The following is a 22154-nucleotide window of genomic DNA, read 5'->3' as shown; positions in this document are numbered from 1 at the left end:
AAACAAGGCCTCAAACCAAGCTGACCGGCTGTTACGGCCCAGCCGTACCAGCTAGGAGGCTGAAATTTGGCATGGACAAACTAGGTATAAGTCTGAATTAATGTGCCAAGTTTCATGGGCATAGCCCTTACAGAACATGTTCAGGGGACCTGTGACTTTATGTTTTTAATGCGCTTGTAAGCGCTAAAGTGACAGGTTACAGAGAGAGATGACGCCATTCTTTGGATTACACCGTGGACAGTGCATGCTACAAATCAGGTAAGTGTTTTTAAAGTTTTTAAAACAGTATCTAAAGTCTGGAAGTAAGTCTTCCACAATGCTTGTTGTTGTTTAATTCGATGGTAAAGCAGACTTTGATTAGCAAATGCGTTGTCTTTTGATGTTAAAGCAGTTTATTTTGCAAACGCGTTGTTTAATTTGATGGTAAAGCAGACTTTAATTAACAAACGCGTTGTTTAATCAGATGTTAATGCAAACTTATGGCGACGTGCGATCTACGTATGTTGTCTACTTTATAAACATGAAAATGTGGCGTAGCTTTAATGTTATATCACAGTTTATGCTTCTAACATTAAAGTCCGAAAGTTACTTTTTCACAGTGCGTGTTGTAGTTTAATCCGATGCTTAATTAGCCAATGGTGAGGCACTGCAGCGTACATGGAGAAATCTACCTAGCAACGGCTTTCTATTGGTTCGACGGCAGTGTACTTAGTTACAAAGCTACGCGATACTTTGTCCTTCTTGTTGGCTTTGCTGAGAGTAACGCGAAGGAGCTATTCTTAGGATTACACCGTCAACACTGCTACCAGAAATCCTGTAAGTGTTTTTAAAATTTTTAAAACATTATCTAATGTCTGGAAGTAAGTCTTGTACAGTGTGTGTTGTTGTTTAATCCGATGCTAAAGCAGACTTTAATTAGCGAACGTAGATGGCACGTCGCCATGCTTTCGTAGTTGTTAAATGTTCTGATAGTAAATAATGCTTTAATTTAATTTGAGGTTGTTCAGCTATTAAATGATGCTTTCATAGTTTTTAAACTTTAAGATAGTAAATGCTGCTTTCATGATGTACAGGTTGTTCAGATTGTAAATAATGCTTTCAATGATGTACAGGTTGTTCAGATTGTAAATAATGCTTTCATGATCTACTGGTTGCTCAGATACTAAATAATGCTTTCATGATCTACTGGTTGCTCAGATCATCTATTAAAGCATGACTTTTTGCAGGCAATGGCGGACAATGATGGCGACTGTGAGATGCAACCTGGGGGCAGTTTCCCAGAGGTTGAGACGCTCAATCCAGGCTATGAGGAGGAAGATACAGGTAAGTCAGTTTACTTGAGCCAATGTACATAACTTTTACTGTTACCTTCAAGCTAAGCTGAGCGGGTGTCGGCCTAGCCGTATGAGTCTCATGAGCACACACTTTACAGAACATGTTTGGTCGATTTTTAAATTTACGTCCCTAATGTAAATTTAATGTACTCACTTGTGACAGCTCTCACAGCTCCATCGACTCCTGAGGAAGTGGAAGAAGAGGAGAAGGGAGCATTTTCTGTAATAAGTTTGATATTAATTCTCTTTGCAATTGAAGCATCATGATGGTTTGTATGAATTGAAACACTTGTACATAGACATGTCTGTGTTGTGTTTTATTAGTCCGACCAAGACGAGACTCCCTGTCTCCTGCGGACGAACAGGCGATTGGTAATGGTGAGACATTGGGCCTTGTTTTATAAATGGGCGTGCTATATATACATGTGTGTGTAGTCACGAAAGATATGTCTGTTTTTCCTAAAATACACCAGTCGAATCCATGGGCTGACTTGTTTGCCATGATAGACAAGTTTAAACGTGTCAAAGCGTAGATTATGGCCATGTTCATTGACTATTTGCAGGAGCCGATAAAAGATGAAACTGTAAGTATACTGTCATCTAATTTAATTGGTTTTTTAAAATTGGAAACAAACACAGAACTTTCTCTCTCTCTCTCTCTCTCTCTCTCTCTCTAGGTAAAGCAAGTTTTGCACTCATGCCCCAGGCTTGAGCTGATTTGTTTCGAGATGGAGCTGACTTTAGAGAACCTAAAATACCTCCTGAGACAGATGCAACTGTGAGTTAATATTTATCTTGCCACCACTATTTGTTTTTACTTTTCTGACTGATGTTGCTCATGGCCATGTCTTTTGTGCTTATCTATATTACAGAGAGAAGGAGGCAGAGAAGAAGAGAACGGCGGTCTGATTGATGTTGGTTTTTGTTTAAAAAATAAAAGTGTTTGCTGCAATCAGTGCCTACAGGAGTCTTATTTTACTCTTTAAAGCATTTCGCAATACGGGGGTACAGTTTGTGGAGCTTTGAACGGCAGAGTGGTAGGCCATCAGAATGAGGGGAATATGTTTATCCCAGTTCCGCTGGTGGTCGGCGGTTAGGATGGCAAGCTGCTGTTTCATGGTTCGATTAAACCTCTCTACAAGGCCGTCGCTCTGGGGGCGCAGTGGAGTGGTGCGGGTTTTTTGTATGCCCAGCCGGTCGCACATGGTGGCAAAGACTTGCGATTCAAAATTCCTGCCCTGATCGCTGTGGATAGTTTCAGGTGCCCCGAAACGGCTAAACATGCCCTCCAACAGCGCATCTACAACTGTCTCCGCCTCTTCGTCGGGCAAGGCATAAGCCTCAGGCCACTTTGTAAAATAGTCCATCGCACAAAGCACATATCTGTTCCCCTTTTCAGTAAGGGGGAAGGGGCCCATGATGTCAACGGCCACTCTCTCCATAGGTGCTCCCGCCATCTGCTGTTGTAGTGGTGTGTGGGACTGTTCAGGTGGACCTTTGTAAGCTGTGCATGCATCACACCTCCTGCAAAAGTCCTCCACGTCACAGCGGTGCTGGCCCCAATAAAAACTTTGCCTCAACCTGCGAAGGGTTTTGGAAACCCCAAAGTGACCTGAGCCCGTTCCTCCGTGGCAGGCCCCCAATACAGCATCTCTAAGCCCCTTAGGCACCACAATCTGCCACCTCTCCTCCCCTGTGGCAGGCACCTTCCAGGCTCTTTGCAACACCCCTTCTTTCAGGCGCAGCACAGTAAACTTTCCCCACAGGCTTTTCGTAGCCACAGAATGCCCTGTCACCTGATCCCAGGGAGGCCTTTGCCCAGCCTCCAGCCACTGTCGCACGGGTTGCAGGTCAGCATCCTCCTCCTGCCTGGATTTCCATTCCGAGGCACCCACTGCATGAAGCATGCGACAGGTCGGTGTCCCTGAGTCCCACTCTCCCTGCAACTCCATTTCTCGGGCGTCCCTCCGGTCGCAGTAGTTGCAACCCACTGCCGCACAAGGGCGCCAGGACAGGGCATCAGCATTAGCATGTTGCTCCCCACTCCTGTGCACCACAGTGAAATTGTATGATTGCATCTCCTCTAGCCAGCGTGCCACCTGGCCTTCCGGCTCCCGGAAGGACATGAGCCACTGAAGCGCTGCGTGATCAGTTCTGATGGTAAAAGCCATGCTGCACAGGTAGTATTTAAAATGTCGGGTAGCTGCCACGACAGCTAGCAGCTTGCGTCTGGTCACGCAATACCGTCGCTCGCTCTTGCTAAAAAACCCGACTGAAGTAGGCCAAGACTCGGTCACCTTCTGGGGCTACCTGTGACAGCACTGCCCCCATGCCAACATCACTGGTGTCCGTGTCCAGGACGTAGGGCAAAGAGGGGTCAGGAGGAGAAAGGATTGGTGCGGTAGTGAGGGCTCGCTGTAGGCTGGTGAAAGCAAGCTGACATTCATGAGTCCATGCAAAGGGACGGTCTTTCTGCAGAAGTTGGAAGGAGAAGCCCTTCACAAACTTGCGATAGTAAGATGCCAGACCCAGGAAACTTTTCAACTTTCCCTGGCTGGTGGGCACTGGCCAATTCTGTATGGCTCTCACTTTCTCCTCCAGGGTGCTGATGCCCTTGCCATCCACCTTGTGGCCCAGGAACTCCACCTCCTTCCTCATGAAGCAGCATTTGTCCGGGTGCAGTTTCAGCCCCGCTGCTGCCAACCTCCTCAGCACTAAACGCAGAGAGTCCAGTGCCGCCTGGAATGACTGACCATGGACCAGGACATCGTCCAGGTACACCAGGCATTCTTGCCGGGGAATACCCGACAGCACCCTATCCATAAGCCTCTCGAAAGTCCCGGGGGCATTGCAGAGGCCAAAACTGAGAACCTTAAAATGCCAGTGACCCCTGGTGGTGCTAAAGGCAGTCTTTGGCCTGGATTCAGGTGAGAGGGGCACCTGCTAATACCCGCTACGCAGGTCCAGGGAGGAAAACCATGAGGACCCAGAAACAAGATCCAAGGTGTCATCCACCCTTGGTAAAGGGTAGCAGACCTTCCTGGTGACCTTATTCAGGGCCCTGTAATCGACACAGAACCTCCACCTTGAACTCCTTTTCTTAGGCACCATGAACACCCTCGAGGACCAGGGGCTGTCCGACAGCTCTATAATACCCGCCCACAACATTGCATCCACTTCTCTGTCAGCAGCCTCCTGCTGTGCCATTGGGAGACGTCTGGGTCGTGCTTTGACGGGCTGGGCATTCCCTGTGTCTATATGGTGCTGGATAAGGTGTGTGAGCCCCACATCATCGTCAGGGGGGGCAAAAATGCCAGTTATCCTAAACTTAACAGAATAACATGTAACACATAATACCTGAAGGTATTACAGTATTTAAAGCCTGAATGTAATTTTTTTCACAATGCGTGTTGTTGTTTATTCCAATGTTAAAGCAGACTTTAATTAGCAAACGCGTTGTTTAATCCGATGGTAAAGCAGACTTTGATTAGCAAACGCGTTGTTGTTTAATCCGATGTTAAAGGGGACTTTGATTAGCAAACGCGTTGTGTTGTTTAATTCGATGTTAAATTCAATTCAATTTTATTTATATAGCGCATTATCACAACATTACATTGTCTCAATGCGCTTTACATTTCTGCCTCGTAAGGACCCCCCAGTGAGTAACCCAAAGGCAACGGTGGCAAGGAAAAACTCCCTAAGAGGAAGAAACCTTGGGAGGAACCAGACCCAAAGGGGGAGCCCATCCTCCAGGGGCCGGCAGATGAGTCAAACAAACAAGATGATATGACTAAGCTAATACAGGGGTTGAAATATCAGTCTCAATGCAGCGGCCGACCGGTGCAGGCACGGGGTGCTTGATGCACGATGGCAGGATTAATAGAGGCACAGCCGCAGGGAAGGATGGCGAGGCATCGCGTTGAGCCAAGGGCAGGCAGGTTGGAGGGTAGTTGCCGGAGGTGGAGGTAGTTGTCTTGCAGGCAGCAGAGGCATAAATTCTTCAATGACATGGTGCTCCAGACAGCACACCCCAGAAGGGGTGAGGGAGGAAGTAAGAAAAATTGTGTATTAGCCAGAGTTGAGGAAACCAGGGGCAATGCAAGCAAAATGATCGAGTGCAATATTCATGTAGGCTCCGGCAGATCTGGCTATAGCAGCATGAGAAAGAGGGAGAGACAGGCGGGAACACAGGCATGGAGACTCCCTGAACATCAGCACTCTAGTGTAAAGCTAGAGTGACAGCACTGATGTATCAGTTTATCCAAAGCCAATGACACCGAACCCCACCCAGCTCTTCACCTCATACTGTTAGTCTGACTGGGAGTGAGGGACTAGCTGGAACCAGAACTAGGTTTCCTATATGCTAAGCTATACAAGTGCGTTTTTAATCTAGACTTGAAAAGCGAGAGTGTGCCTGAATCCCACACATCTGCCGGGAGACCATTCCACAGCTGCGGAGCTCTGTAAGAGAATGCTCTGCAGCCTGCCGCAGCCCTGTCTACTTTAGGAACTAATAGATATCCTGCTCCTTGTGAACGAAGCAGGATTAAAGGGGACTTTGATTAGCAAACGCGTTGTTGTTTAATTCGATGTTAAAGGAGACTTTGATTAGCAAACGCGTTGTTGTTTAATCAGATGGTAAAGCAGACTTTGATTAGCAAACGCGTTGTTGTTTAATTAGATGGTAAAGCAGACTAATTAGCAAACACGTTGTTTAATGATATTTCACAGTGCTTTCATGATCTACAGGTTGTTCAGACTGTAAATAATGCTTTCATGATCTACTGGTTGTTCAGACTGGAAATAATGCTTTCATTATCTACAGGTTGTTCAGACTGGAAATAATGCTTTCGTGATCTACTGGTTGTTTAGACTGGAAATAATGCTTTCGTGATCTACTGGTTGTTCAGACTGGAAATAATGCTTTCGTGATCTACTGCTTGTTCAGACTGTAAATAATGCTTTCATGATCTACTGCTTGTTCAGACTGTAAATAATGCTTTCGTGATCTACTGCTTGTTCAGATTTTTCAGAATGCTTTCATTGATATGCCTGATTTTGTTTCAGATATTCCAGAAATGCCTCGAAAAAAGCAGCTGTGCCCCGTTTGCGATAAGGTTTATTTGAATGTCTCCTGCCACCTTAAAGCTGTCCATAAGGTGGACAGCAAAGAGGAGCGGCACATGCTGTATGGCGCCGCAACTGGGCGCTATGCTGGGAGACTCGATTGCCCACTTGAAGGGTGTAGCAGCAAATCCTTGACGCGGCTTGATCGGCATTTAACGATAATGCATAAATTACCTGCGGCTGAGACGAAGCAGCAGGTACTACATTACATTTAATTTAATTGTATCAGTATAGTAAATTTCCACATATTTTCATTGTGTTAAAGGATTTCACATGATTGCCTCTTGCCAAATACACAGGTGATTAATGCAAAAAAAATAGCATGCCGCCGGTCAGTTGGTGCCATCAAGGACCCACATAGCAGACAGGTCTGGCCCAGATCTGGCGTCAAGCCGGCATTGCTGGCTGAGTTCTGGCATGGCAAGTGGTATGTCAACCAGATATGGGCCAGGTCTGGCAATGATGGCACTGTTTACATTATGGCATGCCAGATGTGGCCCGATTGTGGTTTGGTCTATGTGGCCCAGGCACATAGAAGACAGGTCTGGCCCAGATCTGGCGTCAAGCCGGCACTGCTGCCCAGTTAGCAAGCACATGTGGGCCGATTCTCGCTGAGTTGTGGCACATTCGGTTCACTGTCAGCAACGGTAAAAAATTGCGGGCCGATTGTGGGCCTAGCACGGCGACGATTCTGGCTGACTGTCGGCATTTTTAATCTGGGCCAGAACCGTTCTGAGCGCGGCGAGCGATTCTGGCTGACTGTCGGCATTTTTAATCTGGGCCAGAACCGTTCTGAGCGCGGCGAGCGTTTCTGGCTGACTGTCGGCATTTTTAATCTGGGCCAGAACCGTTCTGAGCGCGGCGAACGATTCTGGCTGACAGTCGGCATTTTGCGTGTCGGACGACTTTGGCTGACAGTCATCCATTTCAGCATTGGTAACATGATTTGTGTCGTACCTAGCCCTCACCTGGCGTAAAATTCTGGCCTGATGTCAGATAAATATTCTCAAAAAAATTCGAACCAGAACTAGTCTTAACATGGAAGATCATTCTGACTACAGTCTATAGGAGGGGTCACCAACATGGTGCCCGTGGGCAACAGGGCGCACCCAAGGACCACATGAGTTGCCCACGGTGACTTCTAAAAATAGCACAACTCACCATTGAGCATGGCGTCTAAAATTTAATTTTATCCTGTTGATATTCTTCTTTAATCACATTTGCATTTATATAGATTTGAAAATGGCAATATCTAAAAGAAAGCATTTAAAACGCGTTTATTATACATGATTTAAGAAAAATGTATCAAACTGGTAGCCCTTCGTAAGGCTCAGTACCCGTGAAGTAGCTCCCAGTTTCAAAAAGGTGACCCCTGGTCTTAGTCTATAAGAACATAAGAAATTTACAAACGAGAGGAGGCCATTCGGCCCATCAAGCTCGTTTGGGGAGAACTTAACTAATAGCTCAGAGTTGTTAAAATCTTATCTAGCTCGGATTTAAAGGAACCCATGGTTTTAGCTTCCGTTACACTAGCAGGAAGAATATTCCATACTCTAACTACACGCTGTGTAAAGAAGGGCTTCCTCAAATTTGTTTTAACATGTTCTCCCGCTAATTTCCACTTATGGCCACGAGTTCTAATATTTAGACTAATACTGAAATAGTCATTTGGCTGAACAGCATCCAGACCCGTTAGAATCTTATAGACCTGAATCATATCCCCCCTTAGTCTCCTTTGCTCAAGGCTAAACAGATTCACTTCCGCTAACCTCTCCTCATAAGACATTCCTCTAAGACCAGGAATCATTCTCGTTGCACCTTTTCTAAGGCAATATATATGAGGTTCTCATTTCATTATGTTGTATATGTAAATCTGCAAGATGTCACCTGGGTCTGTTCGAGCATTGGTAATGCTTTGTCCCATACCTGACCCTCATCTGGCATAAAATTGTGGCTGAAGGCTCTGCTCTCTATTATATCATAACCACTGTCTGTTTGGGATAAAGCCTATACTAAAGATCATGAGAAACACAATAAAGGGCCAATGGCTGACATACAAAAAGACTCCAAGCACCAGCTGTTGACATAGTACAGTCCCACTGATATGATAATTTTTTTGTTTAACATTGGAAAACCATTAAAACTTATTGGATATTTTTTGTTAACTACGGTATATCGTCAATCATTATTTTTCATCTGACATGTTTACTTAAAAAAGGAAAAGTAAAAACAAATGAAAACATTAATTTATCTTCTCTAAAATCTTGTCTTTTAAAAATATAAACCCGTTTGGAATACTTTGTATAGGGCTTTTCTATTGACCGTTCGGTATTTGATCATCTACGCTGAACAACCAATCCTGAAATAAGTGGGCGTTAACGTTTCAGTTTAGACCAATCAATGTCCTTTAGACGTCACTGCAACTTCACCGGACTTTGAGGCTGTTGACGGCGTCGATCGACTTTAGATGGCTGATTCAGTTTGAATAATAACGAGCGAATTGTGGTAAGTGAAATATTTCAGTTACTTTTAAAGTTCCATTTAACCTTTTTAGTCAGAGATTTTAGCTTAAGATTCTGTCGGAACGGTATGTTGGGAATGATCGTTCATTTTAAAAAGTCGGTTCAAACAAGTCACACGCCTTGACATAATATTAAATACAGGGCTCTCGAGTTTAAATCAGATGTTTAACGTTAGATTACATCTGCAGAGCTCTCAAGTCTCACGTATTGTGTGTGGGACACACGCATTTAACACAACAATCTCCCACGCCAAACGACATTTCTCTGTCTGAGAAGTGATAAAGCTCGCGCCACAGCTAATCCAAACCTGCACCTTCTATTTTTTTCTTTTCATGGGGGACATGTCACTTCAGTCCACTGCTCCTTTGTTGCTGGTGATATCTGAAACTTGTTTGGTTAAAAATGAGCACCGCAAGTTCCAATTTACGACTTTGTGCATTTAATTCCTAGTGATGGAAATATATCCTTATATATATATATATATATCCTTATATATATATATATATATATATATATATATATATATATATGCGTCTAATTGATCAATCGACAGATTTATCAGTTATGCATGATCATAAGTTGGTAAAGTTGTGTGTCATATTAAAGTCACAGTAAAAAAAAAACAGGGATGAAATTCATATGGAACAATCATATATTCTGTGCAGTATTGGATATAGCAGCCTTCTGGACAGTTACAGTTCAGCAATGAGTGTTTTTTATGTCAGATCAGAACAGATATTACATTTCAGATTGCATACATATATGCATACAACTTTGACGTGTTGTGAATTAAATGGTGAAATTAACAACCCTGTTTAAATATTGTTTACTTGTTCATGATATTCTGTCATGGACATAATGATTCATATCTCCTTATTTGTGTACTACTGTATGTGTTTTGGAATTGTTTTATACTATAAATGTTGGGTGCTGTCTTGATCTTGATGGTATGATTTATGTTCTATGCCTTAGAAGCAGGTGGCATTAATAGTTTTGTGTTGTGTGTTGTGGCTGCAAAATTCCTTAACTAGGAGTGCAACGGACCAGGAGGCAGAGAAAAACATTCAAAGATGGCTTCAGTTGGCACCTGACAGGGATGGAGGAATGAAGGAACATGCAAAAAGGGCAAATGACACTTAATTCCATTGTTTGTGATGTATTTACTTGTTTTGTATTTGGATTTTTTTGTGTGTGTTTTTGACCACCCAAATTTCACATTTTATTAACCAGTTTTACAGGGCCATGTTCTTAGATATTTTGTATGTTGTGAAGTGCTTTAAACGCCTCATCTGTCTGTTGATGTTACAAAGTAAAGTGTAATTAAATATCAATCAGTGGTTTGTTGAAAAGCATTTATATGTTGTTTATAGTAAAAGTAAAAATAAACTTTATTGATATCAATTGTGTATCCATTGTGCTTTATGATGTCACTGGGCCTGTTATGGCCCAAATCAGGTAGAACCATGTCTGGGCCATCACTGGGCCTGTTATGGCCCAAATCAGAAAATCCATGTCTGGGCCGTCACTGGGCCTGTTGTAGCCCAAATCAGGTAGAACCATGTCTGGGCCATCACTGGGCCTGTTATGGCCCAAATCAGAAAATCCATGTCTGGGCCGTCACTGGGCCTGTTATGGCCCAAATCAGAAAATCCATGTCTGGGCCGTCACTGGGCCTGTTATGGCCCAAATCAGGAAGAACCATGTCTGGGCCGTCACTGGGCCTGTTATGGCCCAAATCAGGAAGAACCATGTCTGGGCCGTCACTGGGCCTGTTATGGCCCAAATCAGGAAGAACCATGTCTGGGCCGTCACTGGGCCTGTTATGGCCCAAATCAGAAAATCCAGGTCTGGGCCATCACAGGGCCGTCATTCTTTGCGGTATCTGGGCCAAAGGAAAATGAATAGTGTGGGCCAGATCTGGCCCAAAAGAATTTTGCTATCTGGGGAGAGCACCCCAAAAGAGGAAGACAAATATGAGCAGTTCAACAGACGTCTTGAGCTTATAGAGACATTTGACGAAGTGGGAGCCAAGAAAGGCTGCTAAGCCAATATTGGACTCCCACAAGTTATTTTTTAAAGGTAAGATTTACAATTGCAATGTCATGACAAAACTTATAATATGTAAGAGATATTTATGTATTTTCTTGCATCGTGTTTTTCAGCAAGCACAACTGTTGCCGGTTAGATTACAATGGTTAACTATAATTTACTTCTTTTGTTCTTTACTTTTAGAATATGTGCTGAAGGAGTATCGCAGTGCCACCACAAAAGTTGGACAGTCAGACAAAGATATCGAAAATCAGGAGTTGAAACAGATCGAGAAATTTGTGCAATTCATGCACATCAGTGACAATCCAGCGCCAGCCCATTTAAAATATTTAGCTGACTTGGCTAGAATAAATGCATGGGTGGTTGAAATGTACATAAAATTTAAAGTTACAACAATTAAGCATTATCTCGAATCTGTAGCCAAGTTCATTGCATTTTTAATAGATGCAAAGCTGCCGGCTGTCTGGCTGAGGCACCGGCAGATGCAATTATTATCGAGGCATTTAAGGAATCAAAAGGCCGTAGTTGTAAAAAAAAATAACATGTCACAGGCAATTGATAAAGCAAAAAAAAGAAAGTAAAATACCAACTGGTGCGCGATTGTCGGAGCTCTCTACAGGTTTGTGTTTCACGTACAGAGGCTCTATGGGCGGATCCCCACGACATGAGACACAGAAACAAGTTCATCGGCGCGTTGGCCACTTATATATTTTCAAACAGTGGCCACCGCGCCTGTGTTCTTGTCAACTTGTTGGCCTCGGAGGTCAGTGAGGCCAACATATCTGATGGCAGGGTCATGATACATGTGAGTGCCCAATGACTTGGTCATATCACATCTCAGTGCAACAAGACATTGACGCAGCATGCAGGTACGGACTTGGTCACGTCTAACATGTCATCTCGTCTTCACAGGCCGCACACCATAACACATCTGGGAGCTACGGCCATGCGAACATCGTGCTTAACGAGAGGGAGTACGGGTGGATGTGCAGCTTCCAAAACATACGATCGAAATTACCTGGCTTCACGCTTTACACAAAGACCTTTTTCTTCAGCTCCTCCGGGCAGCCGCTGAAAAAACTAAACTTCTTTGTGATGCAGGCATGCCGGGAAGCTGGCATGCCTCGCCCGTTCTCCATTAACGACATACGGAGCGGTGTCTCGACCTGCGTGAGTGAAAGTTGGAAACAATCCAAGTAATCTTCTCTCTTTCAGAGATTGTCTCGACTCTCATCAATTTCCATTTGTCATTCACAGGTCGAGCGGAACTTGCCAGAAGACCAGAGGCGTGTGGTGGCACGCATGATGTGCCACAGCTTAGAAACGGCTGACCGGATTTATGTGGCGGCCCCCCAGCTGGAGGAGCTGCAGGCTGGCCAGAACAATCTTCGCTGTGCATTCGGTGGCAGCAGATGTCCGCCACATAAAGCCGGTCAGCCGTCTGTGTCGCCACCACGCACCTCTAGGGTCAGCCTCCGCCGTAGGAAGGCTCTCGTCCGTCTCCCCAGCAGCCCCTCCTCTGTAGAGCTCGACCACACGTCGCAATGCAGTGGAGTGGAGCCTCTGTGTGAGACGGGCTACGAAGGTGACATGCCTCTTGTAGGAAAAGACAAGTTGATTACGTCAGCAAGTGAACAGTTACGGTAAGGCTAAAGTGACATATTACTTTCCAACAGCTCCCGGTGAGCCGCTCAATTTGTCCTTGGCCGAGGACACCCCACGGTCAACGCAAGGGACCAGTGGTCCCCAAGATGAAACATCTGCGATATGTGAGACACACTGTGTAGAAAAAACAAGTTGATCACGTCTGCTAGTGAACAGCGACGGTGAGGCTAAAGGGACATATTGCTTTCCAACAGATGAAGAGTTCAACATGATCGTGATTTCCGACACCGAGCTGGACGATTTGGAAGAAGGGTTAGGGGTTATGGTTATTGGTTAGGGTTAGGTTTATGAATAGGGGTCAGACCCCTAACTGCACCCTGGAGTCCCAGGGACACAGTAATGCACTGGCCAATCAATCGGGTTCATCGGTGCATCAGCCCGCTTACGCACCGACACATCATCCCTTTAAACAGGGTTTAAACATGCATAATTATCCCCATAGTAAAAATTGTCAATTCTTACCTGATTTCCTCCAGGGGACGGTGGTGATGATGTCGTGGAAGGTCCAGGAGAGCACTAGCACCCGGTAGCTCTCTATGGGAAATGGTGGCCGCTTACGGAGCCAACATTGTGACGCCAACAGGTTTGTGCCCTTCCCTGCAGCTAAAGTACCCCTAGCAGTTATGGGGTTTCAGCTAAAATGGCTCCCCCTCAGATCTGCATTCCAATGTGGTTCAACAACGTGTGACGCGACCTTGCAAAACAGCGCTTGGATTTTACTTCTGTTAATAATTCCTTTTGAATAATGTCCAGGATTTCCCTCCATACACTAACTCATTCATGCAACAGAAGTAAAATCCAAGCGCTGTTTTGCAAGGTCGCGTCACATGTTATGGAAAGCGTTATCAGATCACAAAAAACAATGATTCTGGGCATGCATGACTTTCCTGTCCCTTAGTCACCAGTTAGCGCTCATAGTGGCGGTGTTAGGCACTGCCCATTAAAACACATAGGGAGGGGAAACGTTACCCCAGCACGTAAAAAAAGCCGAAAACGTGATCACAGCACGTTTAAATAGATTTTATGTCGTGATGGCTGCACAAAAATTCGTGAGATCGGGTTGGTTAAAGCCTACCTAATCACTGTAGCCTGACGGATGAACAAATAAAATTAAAACCTTATGAATAAATAAGATATCTTGTAAGATACTGCATGATCCAAATATAGTATTATTTGATACATTTTTAAAGTTTTCATTACATTTTGGGCATGAAATCCATGCTGAATCCACCCTTCTGATGGGATCAGTTTAATCCAGATTTTTTTGATCAAAGTGATCCAAATCCTACAAAAAAGTTCTGAAAAACCCAAACTAAAGGTTTGATCCGGATCAAAACCAAGATTGGATTACGTGATCTAATCCGATTATGTAATCCGTTTTTTCTTTTGAAAAACCCATTTTCAAGATTTGATCCAATCCATTATCCAAAATCCTAGTGAATTACTTTTGAAAAACTGGGCCCTGGTGGCCAGGCCTACACCCATGGGACCTGGTCGGGCACAGCCCGAACAAGGCACGTGGGTCCCCCCTCCAATGGGCTCACCACCTGTAGGAGGGGCCATAGGGGTCGGGTGCAGTGTGAGTTGGGCAGTGGCCGAAGGCGGGGACCTTGGCGGTTCGATCCTCGGCTACAGAAGCTAGCTCTAGGGACATGGAATGTCACCTCACTGGTGGGGAAGGAGCCTGAGCTGGTGCGCGAGGCTGTGAGGTTCCGACTAGATATAGTCGGTCTCGCCTCGACGCACGGCTTGGGCTCTGGAACCAGTCTCCTCGAAGGGGGTTGGACCCTCTTCCACTCTGGAGTTGCTCACGGGGAGAGGCGCCGAGCTGGGGTGGGAATACTTATTGCCCCCTGGCTGGGCGCCTGTACATTGGGGTTTACCACAATAGACGAGAGGGTAGCCTCCCTTCGCCTTTGAGTGGGGGGATGGGTCCTGACTGTTGTTTACACTTATGCGCCAAACGGCAGTTCAGAATACCCACCCTTTTTGGAGTCCTTGGAAGTGGTGTTGGAGAGCGCTCCCCCCGGGGACTCTCTTGTTCTGCTGGGGGAATTCAATGTTCGTGTGGGCAATGACAGTGAGACCTGGAGTGCCGTGATTGGGAGGAACGCCCCCCCCCCCGATCTGAACCCGAGTGGTGTTCTGTTGTTGGACTTCTGTGCTCGTCATGGATTGTCCATAATGAACACCATGTTCAGACATAAGGGTGTTCATATGTACACTTGGCACCAGGACACCCTAGGCTGCAGTTCGATGATCGACTTTGTAGTCGTGTCATCGGACTTGCGGCCGCTTGTCTTGGACACTCGGGTTAAGAGAGGGGCGGAGCTGTCAACTGATCACTACCTGGTGGTGGGTTGGCTCCACTGGTGGGGGAGGAAGCCGGCCAGGCCTGGCAGGCCCAAGCGTATAGTCAGGGTCTGTTGGGAACGTCTGGCGGAATCCCCTGTCAGAGGGAGTTTCAACTCCTCCCTCTGGCAGAACTTCTCCCATGTCCCGGGGGAGGCGGGGGACATCGAGTCCGAATGGGCCATGTTCTGCGCCTCCATTGTGGAGGCGGTTGACCGGAGCTGTGGCCGTAAGGTGGTCGGTGCTTGTCGCGGCGGCAATCCCCGAACCCACTGGTGGACACCGGTGGTGAGGGATGCCGTCAAGCTGAAGAAGGAGTCCTATCGGGCCTTTTTGGCCTGTGGGACTCCGGAAGCAGCTGATGAGTACCGGCAGGCCAAGCGGAACGCGGCTTCGGCGGTCGCTGAGGCAAAAACTCGGGTATGGGAGGAATTTGGCGAGGCCATGGAGAATGACTTCCCGATGGCTTCGAGGAGATTCTGGTCCACCATCTGGCGTCTCAGGGCGGGAAAGCGGTGCAGCATCAACACTGTTTATGGTGGGGATGGTGCACTGCTGACCTCAGCTCGGGACGTTGTGGGTACCGGGAAGGAATACTTCGAAGACCTCCTCAATCCCACCGACATGCCTTCCAATGAGGAAGCAGAGTCTGGGGACTTGGGGGTGGACTTACCTATCTCTGGGGCAGAGGTTGCTGAGGTGGTTAAAAAGCTCCTCGGTGGCCGGGCGCCGGGGGTGGATGAGATCTGCCCGGAGTTCCTCAAAGCTCTGGATGTTGCGGGGCTGTCTTGTTTGACACGCATCTACAGCATTGCATGGACATCGGGGGCAGTGCCTCTGGATTGGCAGACCGGGGTGGTGGTCCCCATCTTCAAGAAGGGAGACCGGAGGGTGTGTTCCAACTATAGGGGGATCACACTCCTCAGCCTCCCTGGTATGGTCTATTCGGGGGTGCTGGAGAGGAGGGTCCGTCGGATAGTGGAACCTCGGATTCAGGAGGAGCAGTGTGGTTTTCGCCCTGGCCGTGGAACAGTGGACTAACTCAATACTCTCGGCAGGGTCCTGGAGGGTGCGTGGGAGTTTGCCCAACCAGTCTACATGTGCTTTGTGGACTTGGAGAAGGCATTCGACCGCGTCCCTCGGGGAGTCCTGTGGGGAGTGCTCCGGGAATACGGGGTGCCGGACTGCCTTATAAGGGCTGTTTGGTCCCTGTACAACCGGTGTCAGAGCTTGGTCTGCATTGCCGGCAGTAAGGTGGACTCGTTCCCGGTGAGGGTTGGACTCCGCCAGGGCTGCCCTTTATCACCGATTCTGTTCATAGTTTTTATGGACAGAATTTCTAGGCGCAGCCAGGGCGTTGAGGGTGTCCGGTTTGGTGACCTCAGGATTAGGTCTCTGCTTTTTGCAGATGATGTGGTTCTGTTGGCCTCATCAGACCGTGACCTTTGGCTCTCACTGGAACAGTTCGCAGCCGAGTGTGAAGCGGCTGGAATGAAAATCAGCACCTCCAAATCCGAGACCATGGTCCTCAGCTGGAAAAGGGTGGAGTGCTCTCTCCAGGTCGGGAAGGAGGTCCTTCCCCAAGTGGAGGAGTTTAAGTATCTCGGGGTCTTGTTCAAGAAGGATGGAGTGGGAGATCGACAGGCGGATCGGTGCGGCGTCAGCAGTGATGCGTTCTGTCGTGGTGAAGAAGGAGCTGAGCCAAAAGGCAAAGCTCTCGATTTACCAGTCGATCTACGTTCCTGCCCTCACCTATGGTCACGAGCTGTGGGTAGTGACCGAAAGAACGAGATCACGAGTGCAAGCGGCCGAAATGAGTTTTCTCCGCAGGGTATGTCCCACTGGGAGGAAGACCCAGGACACGCTGGAGGGACTATGTCTCTCGGCTGGCCTGGGAACGCCTCGGGATTCCTCCAGAGGAGCTGGATGAAGTGGCCGGAGATGGATGGATGGATGGATTATTTAATAGTGCCTAAACTTGATTTCTCAGTTACTTATCTAAAAGGGATAATATAAACCAAAAATCATCATGCCCCTAGCACCAAAGTTATTTTCCTAAGTCTGTCCTGATTCATTAAATGTATGTTGGTTTCCTTCCCAAGTTTGCAGACAAATGAAGAAACATTGATTTGCACAAAAAAGGCAGTGACTCAAAGTTCTGTCTCTTTAAATGTATTCTACAAGTGAACAATATTGAGGCTTCAACACTTTAATAATACACTTTAGTTCAATGAGAACAATGTATTACAATGCAAACAATGCATCATTTCTCTTAAGGGATATTTATATTTTAAAGAAGGGTTGTCTATCAACTACTATTGCATAGATGGTATGTTTTATCCACTTATTAAGCAGTATAACTGCAGATATGTATTTTAAACCCTCAAACAGCCATTTAAACACTATAAAACAGGGGTCTCCAACTCCGGTCCTGGAGAGCTGCTGTCCAGTAGGTTTTCTATCATATCCGGCTTCTGATGAGCCACACCTGTTCTCAGCCAAATGGGACAGAAAACCTACTGGATAGTAACTCTCCAGGACCGGAGTTGGAGACCCCTGCTATAAAACAATATAAAGCCTCTAAAAACACAAATTCAAAAGTAGGACTGGGTAGTAAATGACTAGATTTTCCAATTCAAAATGTATTCTAATTTAGAGAAAGTCTATATTGTTAATACTTACACAGAAGTGCAGTGATATTTAAGTCATTCACAGAACCTGCACCAAGTTACGCAACGTGCCCATATTAGGTGAACACAAGGACCTGATTATGGGGTTTTCACTTACAGCCAAGAGCCCGGATAGCTCAGTCGGTAGAGCATCAGACTTTTAATCTGAGGGTCCAGGGTTCAAGTCCCTATTTGAGCAGCAGTCCCTTTATGCACCTGTAGGGCACGGTGGCCTGTACGTCGTCACTCCGAAAGGCTGAGTGACTGAAACATGGATTGTCTGTGGGTCCCCGAGGACTGGAGTTGGAAACACTGGTATACAGTATAAAGTGCAGGATGATTGTAAAGAGTGATAGTGTGGGACAGACCCAGAAGATTGGACCCGGGCATATGCGTGGTGTATCTGTGGCATTCGGGTGCCGGGTACCTGTCCAAGATGGTGATGGCCATAGAGAACAGCAAAACACCTCGGGATAAACCACGCGGTCCTGTAACATCCCCTGTTATAAGCCTCCTGTCCAGGCCAATTCATGCTGCTACTACAACCGATTGCTGCACATATCGCTTTTTAAGGTGAATGTGTACTTGCGTACCAGTTATGTCAAATCCTGGATATAATCTTCAGAATAACACTAAAAAGATGTGACCTGCAGAAGACAATATAGAGAATGTACCTTTGAGAGAGAGAAAGAGAATGCAGACCAATAACTGCTGCACGATGTGATCATACAAGCATGTATCCCCACCCTAATTAGCTCTGAAGCTTATCATGTCCCAATTAAGTCTGCAGCTTATCACTCGATTGCAGGCTATAAAATATAATTAGTTCAGTAGCTAAATAGTGAGTAGCCAACCGAAACAGCCAAGGCTTTTTACTGCAGTGTTTTTGAAGAGGGCATTTTTGAAGTTTTGAAGTAACATTTTTGCCTAGACATGTTAAACATTTTAATATATCCTTATTGTATAGCTTATTGTGATGTTTATTTTACATTAATTGTCTATTCTTTCTGCTTCTACTGTAAATTACAACAGTGTGTATTTTGGGATCAATACTGTAAACTCTCTATCTCACCCACAGCTCAATATTCATCCATCCATACTCTGTAACCACTTATTCAGGGTTGTGGGGGGGGGGTCTGGAGCCTATGGGTGCCAGACAGGGAACAACCCAGGGGCACCAACCCATTACATTTACATTTTACATTTACATCATTTGGCAGACGCCCTTAGCCAGAGTGACTTACATAAGTGCTTTAAGACTCCACAATGAATTTTTCCCGATACTAGCTCAATAAAAAACCAAGGCTATGAATACCATCGGTCTAATACTCTGTTGGAAAAGTGCTTTTTTTTTTTTTTTTTTTTTTTTTTTTAAAGTAATGCAAGTATAATGCCAGAAGTGCTAATTCAGGCATTTCTGGAAAAGGTGTGTTTTAAGTCGTCTTTTGAAGACATTCAGTGACTCAGCTGTTCGGACATCTAGGGGGAGTTCATTCCACCAACTTGGTGCCAGAACAGAGAAGAGCCGGGAGGTGTGTCTTCCTTGTGCCTTGAGGGGTGGTGGGACCAGTCGAGCAGTGCTGGAGGATCGGAGAGATCGTGGTGCAGTGCGGGGTGTGATGAGGTCTTTTAGGTAGGATGGAGCCAGATCATTTTTGGCTTTGTATGCGAGCATCAGTGTTTTGAATCTGATGCGGGCAGCCACAGGAAGCCAGTGTAGGGAGCGCAGCAAAGGAGTGGTGTGGGAGAACTTGGGAAGGTTGAAAACAAGTCGAGCAGCTGCATTCTGAATCAGTTGGAGGGGACGAATGACGCTCAGTGGTAAACCCGCTAGGAGCGAGTTGCAGTAGTCAAGGCGGGAGATGACGAGGGACTGAACGAGTATCTGGGTAGCCTGTGTGGAAAGAAATGGACGTATCCTTCTGATATTAAACAGGAGAAACCGACAAGAGCGGGAAACGTTGGCGATATGAGAGGAAAAGGATAGACGATTGTCCATGGTAACCCCAAGGTTGCGAGCAGAAACCGAAGGACGGATCAGGGAGTTGTTGAGGGAGATCGCAAGGTCCAGGAGGGGGGATGAGTCAGCGGGGATGTACAGCAGTTCCGTTTTACTAGGGTTGAGTTTCAGTTGGTGAGCAGTCATCCAAGATGAGATATCAGCTAGACATGCAGACATCTTAGTGGAGACATGAGTGTCTGAAGGAGGGAAGGAGAGGATGAGTTGAGTGTCATCTGCATAGCAGTGGTAAGAGAAGCCATGAGAGGATATGACCTCACCAAGAGATTTGGTATAGAGGGAGAACAGGAGTGGGCCAAGAACCGAGCCCTGAGGGACGCCAGTGAAGAGACTACGTGGGGTAGATGTGAGTCCTTTCCATGTCACTCTGTATGATCGGCCTTCGAGGTAGGATGCAAGCCATTGCCAAGCCAAACCACCAATGCCAAGACTCCTAAGGATGGATAGGAGAGTCTTGTGGTTAACCGTGTCAAATGCTGCTGATAGGTCAAGAAGGATGAGGACAGATGACAGTTTAGCTGACCTAGCAGCATGCAGCTTCTCAGTTACTGCTAAGAGGGCAGTCTCTGTGGAGTGAGCTGCTTTGAAGCCAGACTGATTAGGATCCTGGAGGTTGTTCTGAGAGAGGTAAAGAGAGAGCTGGTTGTAGACTGTGCGTTTGAGGATTTTTGAAAGGAAGGAAAGAAGAGATACTGGTCGGTAGTTGCAAGTGTCCGAGGGATTTAGAGTGGGTTTTTTCAAGATGGGAATGACCCTGGCTATTTTGAATGCTGTTGGTACATGACCGGAAGTTATGGAGCCATTAATGATAGTGGTGATGAAGGGGAGAAGGTCCAGAGAGATTGTCTGGAGCAATGTGGAAGGGATTGGATCCAGTGGGCAGGTGGTAGGGTTGGAAGATGAGATGACTTTCATGATCTCATCAGTTGTAAGACTGGAAAACTGGGTCAGTAAGGGGGAAGGGAAATCCTGGGTGTGTAGTGTAGTGAATGGGGAGGGAGAGAATGTCTGGCAGATTTCGCCAATCCTTTCATCAAAGAAGGTGGCAAAGTCTTCAGCAGTCAGGGAGGATGGAGCAGGAGGAGTTGGAGGGTTGAGTAGTGATGAAAAGATATTATGGAGTTTACGGGGATCATGTGAGGATAGCTCAAGTTTTTCCTTATAAAAGGCAGTTTTAGCTGCAGTCACATCCGAAGAGAATTTGGATAGAAGAGTACGGTAGGAAGACAGATCTGCATCAAGTTTAGATTTCTTCCATGTCCTCTCCGCTACCCGCAATTCCCTTCGGTTGCTGCGTAATGCAGCTGAAAGCCAAGGAGCAGGGCGATTTTTCCTGGGGTTAAGAGACAGTGGGCAGAGGTGATCAATGGATGAGGAAAGTGAGGAGAGAAGAGTATCAGTTGCAGGTTCCAGTGCAAGGGAGGAAAAGGAGTTAAGGTCAGGAAGATAGGACAGGGTGCAGGAAGCAACAGATGAAGGGGAGACAGAGTGGAGGTTTGGTCTAGTGGGTGAGAAATGTTGAGAGCCAGGATTGGATAAGACAGGAAGGGTGATGGTAAAGGATACTAAGTGGTGATCAGAAATGTGAAGAGGGGTAGTGGTGATGTCGGTGGCTGGAGAGGGGCGGCTGAAAACCAGGTCGAGAACATTACCTCCTTTGTGTGTTGGAGAGCAGTTGTTGGATGTCAGAGAAAAGGAATAGAGAAAAGGGAGGAGACCAGAAGAAAGGAGCTTGTCATGGGGGAGATTGAAGTCACCAAGGAGAATGAGAGAGGAGCTGTCAGTGGGGAAGAGACTGAGGAGAGTATCCAGCTCCTCTAGAAAGTGGCCTAGGGGGCCAGGAGGGCGGTAGACAACAATGATAAGAATATTGAATGGAGAGGAAACTGCAACTCCATGGAATTCAAAGGATGAAATGTTGAGCTGGGGGAGAGAGAGGGGTGTGAAGCACCAGTTCCGAGGGAGTAACAAACCTGTGCCACCACCCCTGCCAGTCTGGCGTGGAGAGTGAGAGAAAGCATAAGCAGAGGAGAGAGCAGCTGGTGTAGCCGAGTTCTCTGGAGATATCCAGGTCTCAGTTAGAGCCAGAAAGTCAAAAGAATGGTGGGAAGCAAAGGCGGAAATGAAATCAGCCTTCTTTACAGCAGACTGGCAATTCCAGAGGCCGCCCAACACCCGACGTTGGGACTGGGATGACAGGGGAGGGTAGATAAGATTACTGGATATGCGGCGCCTGGATGTTGGATGGGATCTTCCAGATCTAAGAGATAGGTGGACTGGGATAGGTCTGAGGCACATGTCTGCAGTGATGGTGTGAGTTCGCAAAATTGAGAATAGAATAGAAAAGGATAGAATGAGTAGTAACAGATTAACTGCGTTTGTCTCTAACCGCCACAGACACACGTGTGTCTGTGGC

The 22154-nt window shown here is 46.4% G+C and overlaps 2 long non-coding RNA genes and 1 other non-coding gene across 3 annotated transcripts; all 3 read left to right on the top strand.

The window, feature by feature from the left end:
* The first annotated feature begins 96 nt into the window (after positions 1 to 96).
* On the top strand, positions 97 to 1907 carry LOC140587582 (uncharacterized). The gene is made up of 4 exons (XR_011989224.1): positions 97 to 258; positions 1227 to 1323; positions 1498 to 1556; positions 1659 to 1907. It is a non-coding gene; the product is annotated as an uncharacterized lncRNA (long non-coding RNA).
* Positions 1908 to 7614: 5707 nt separating this feature from the next.
* LOC140587583 (uncharacterized) lies at positions 7615 to 10384 on the top strand. The gene is made up of 2 exons (XR_011989225.1): positions 7615 to 8966; positions 10015 to 10384. It is a non-coding gene; the product is annotated as an uncharacterized lncRNA (long non-coding RNA).
* Positions 10385 to 17844: 7460 nt separating this feature from the next.
* trnak-uuu (transfer RNA lysine (anticodon UUU)) lies at positions 17845 to 17917 on the top strand. The gene has a single exon. It is a non-coding gene; the product is annotated as a tRNA-Lys (tRNA).
* The last annotated feature ends 4237 nt before the right edge of the window (positions 17918 to 22154 follow it).

The sequence above is a fragment of the Paramormyrops kingsleyae genome, unplaced genomic scaffold (assembly GCF_048594095.1).
Source record: "Paramormyrops kingsleyae isolate MSU_618 unplaced genomic scaffold, PKINGS_0.4 ups382, whole genome shotgun sequence".
In the NCBI taxonomy this organism is placed as follows: Eukaryota; Metazoa; Chordata; class Actinopteri; order Osteoglossiformes; family Mormyridae; genus Paramormyrops; species Paramormyrops kingsleyae.
The sequence above is the reverse complement of the archived record's forward strand: the minus strand, read 5'-3'. Positions and strand labels throughout refer to the sequence as shown.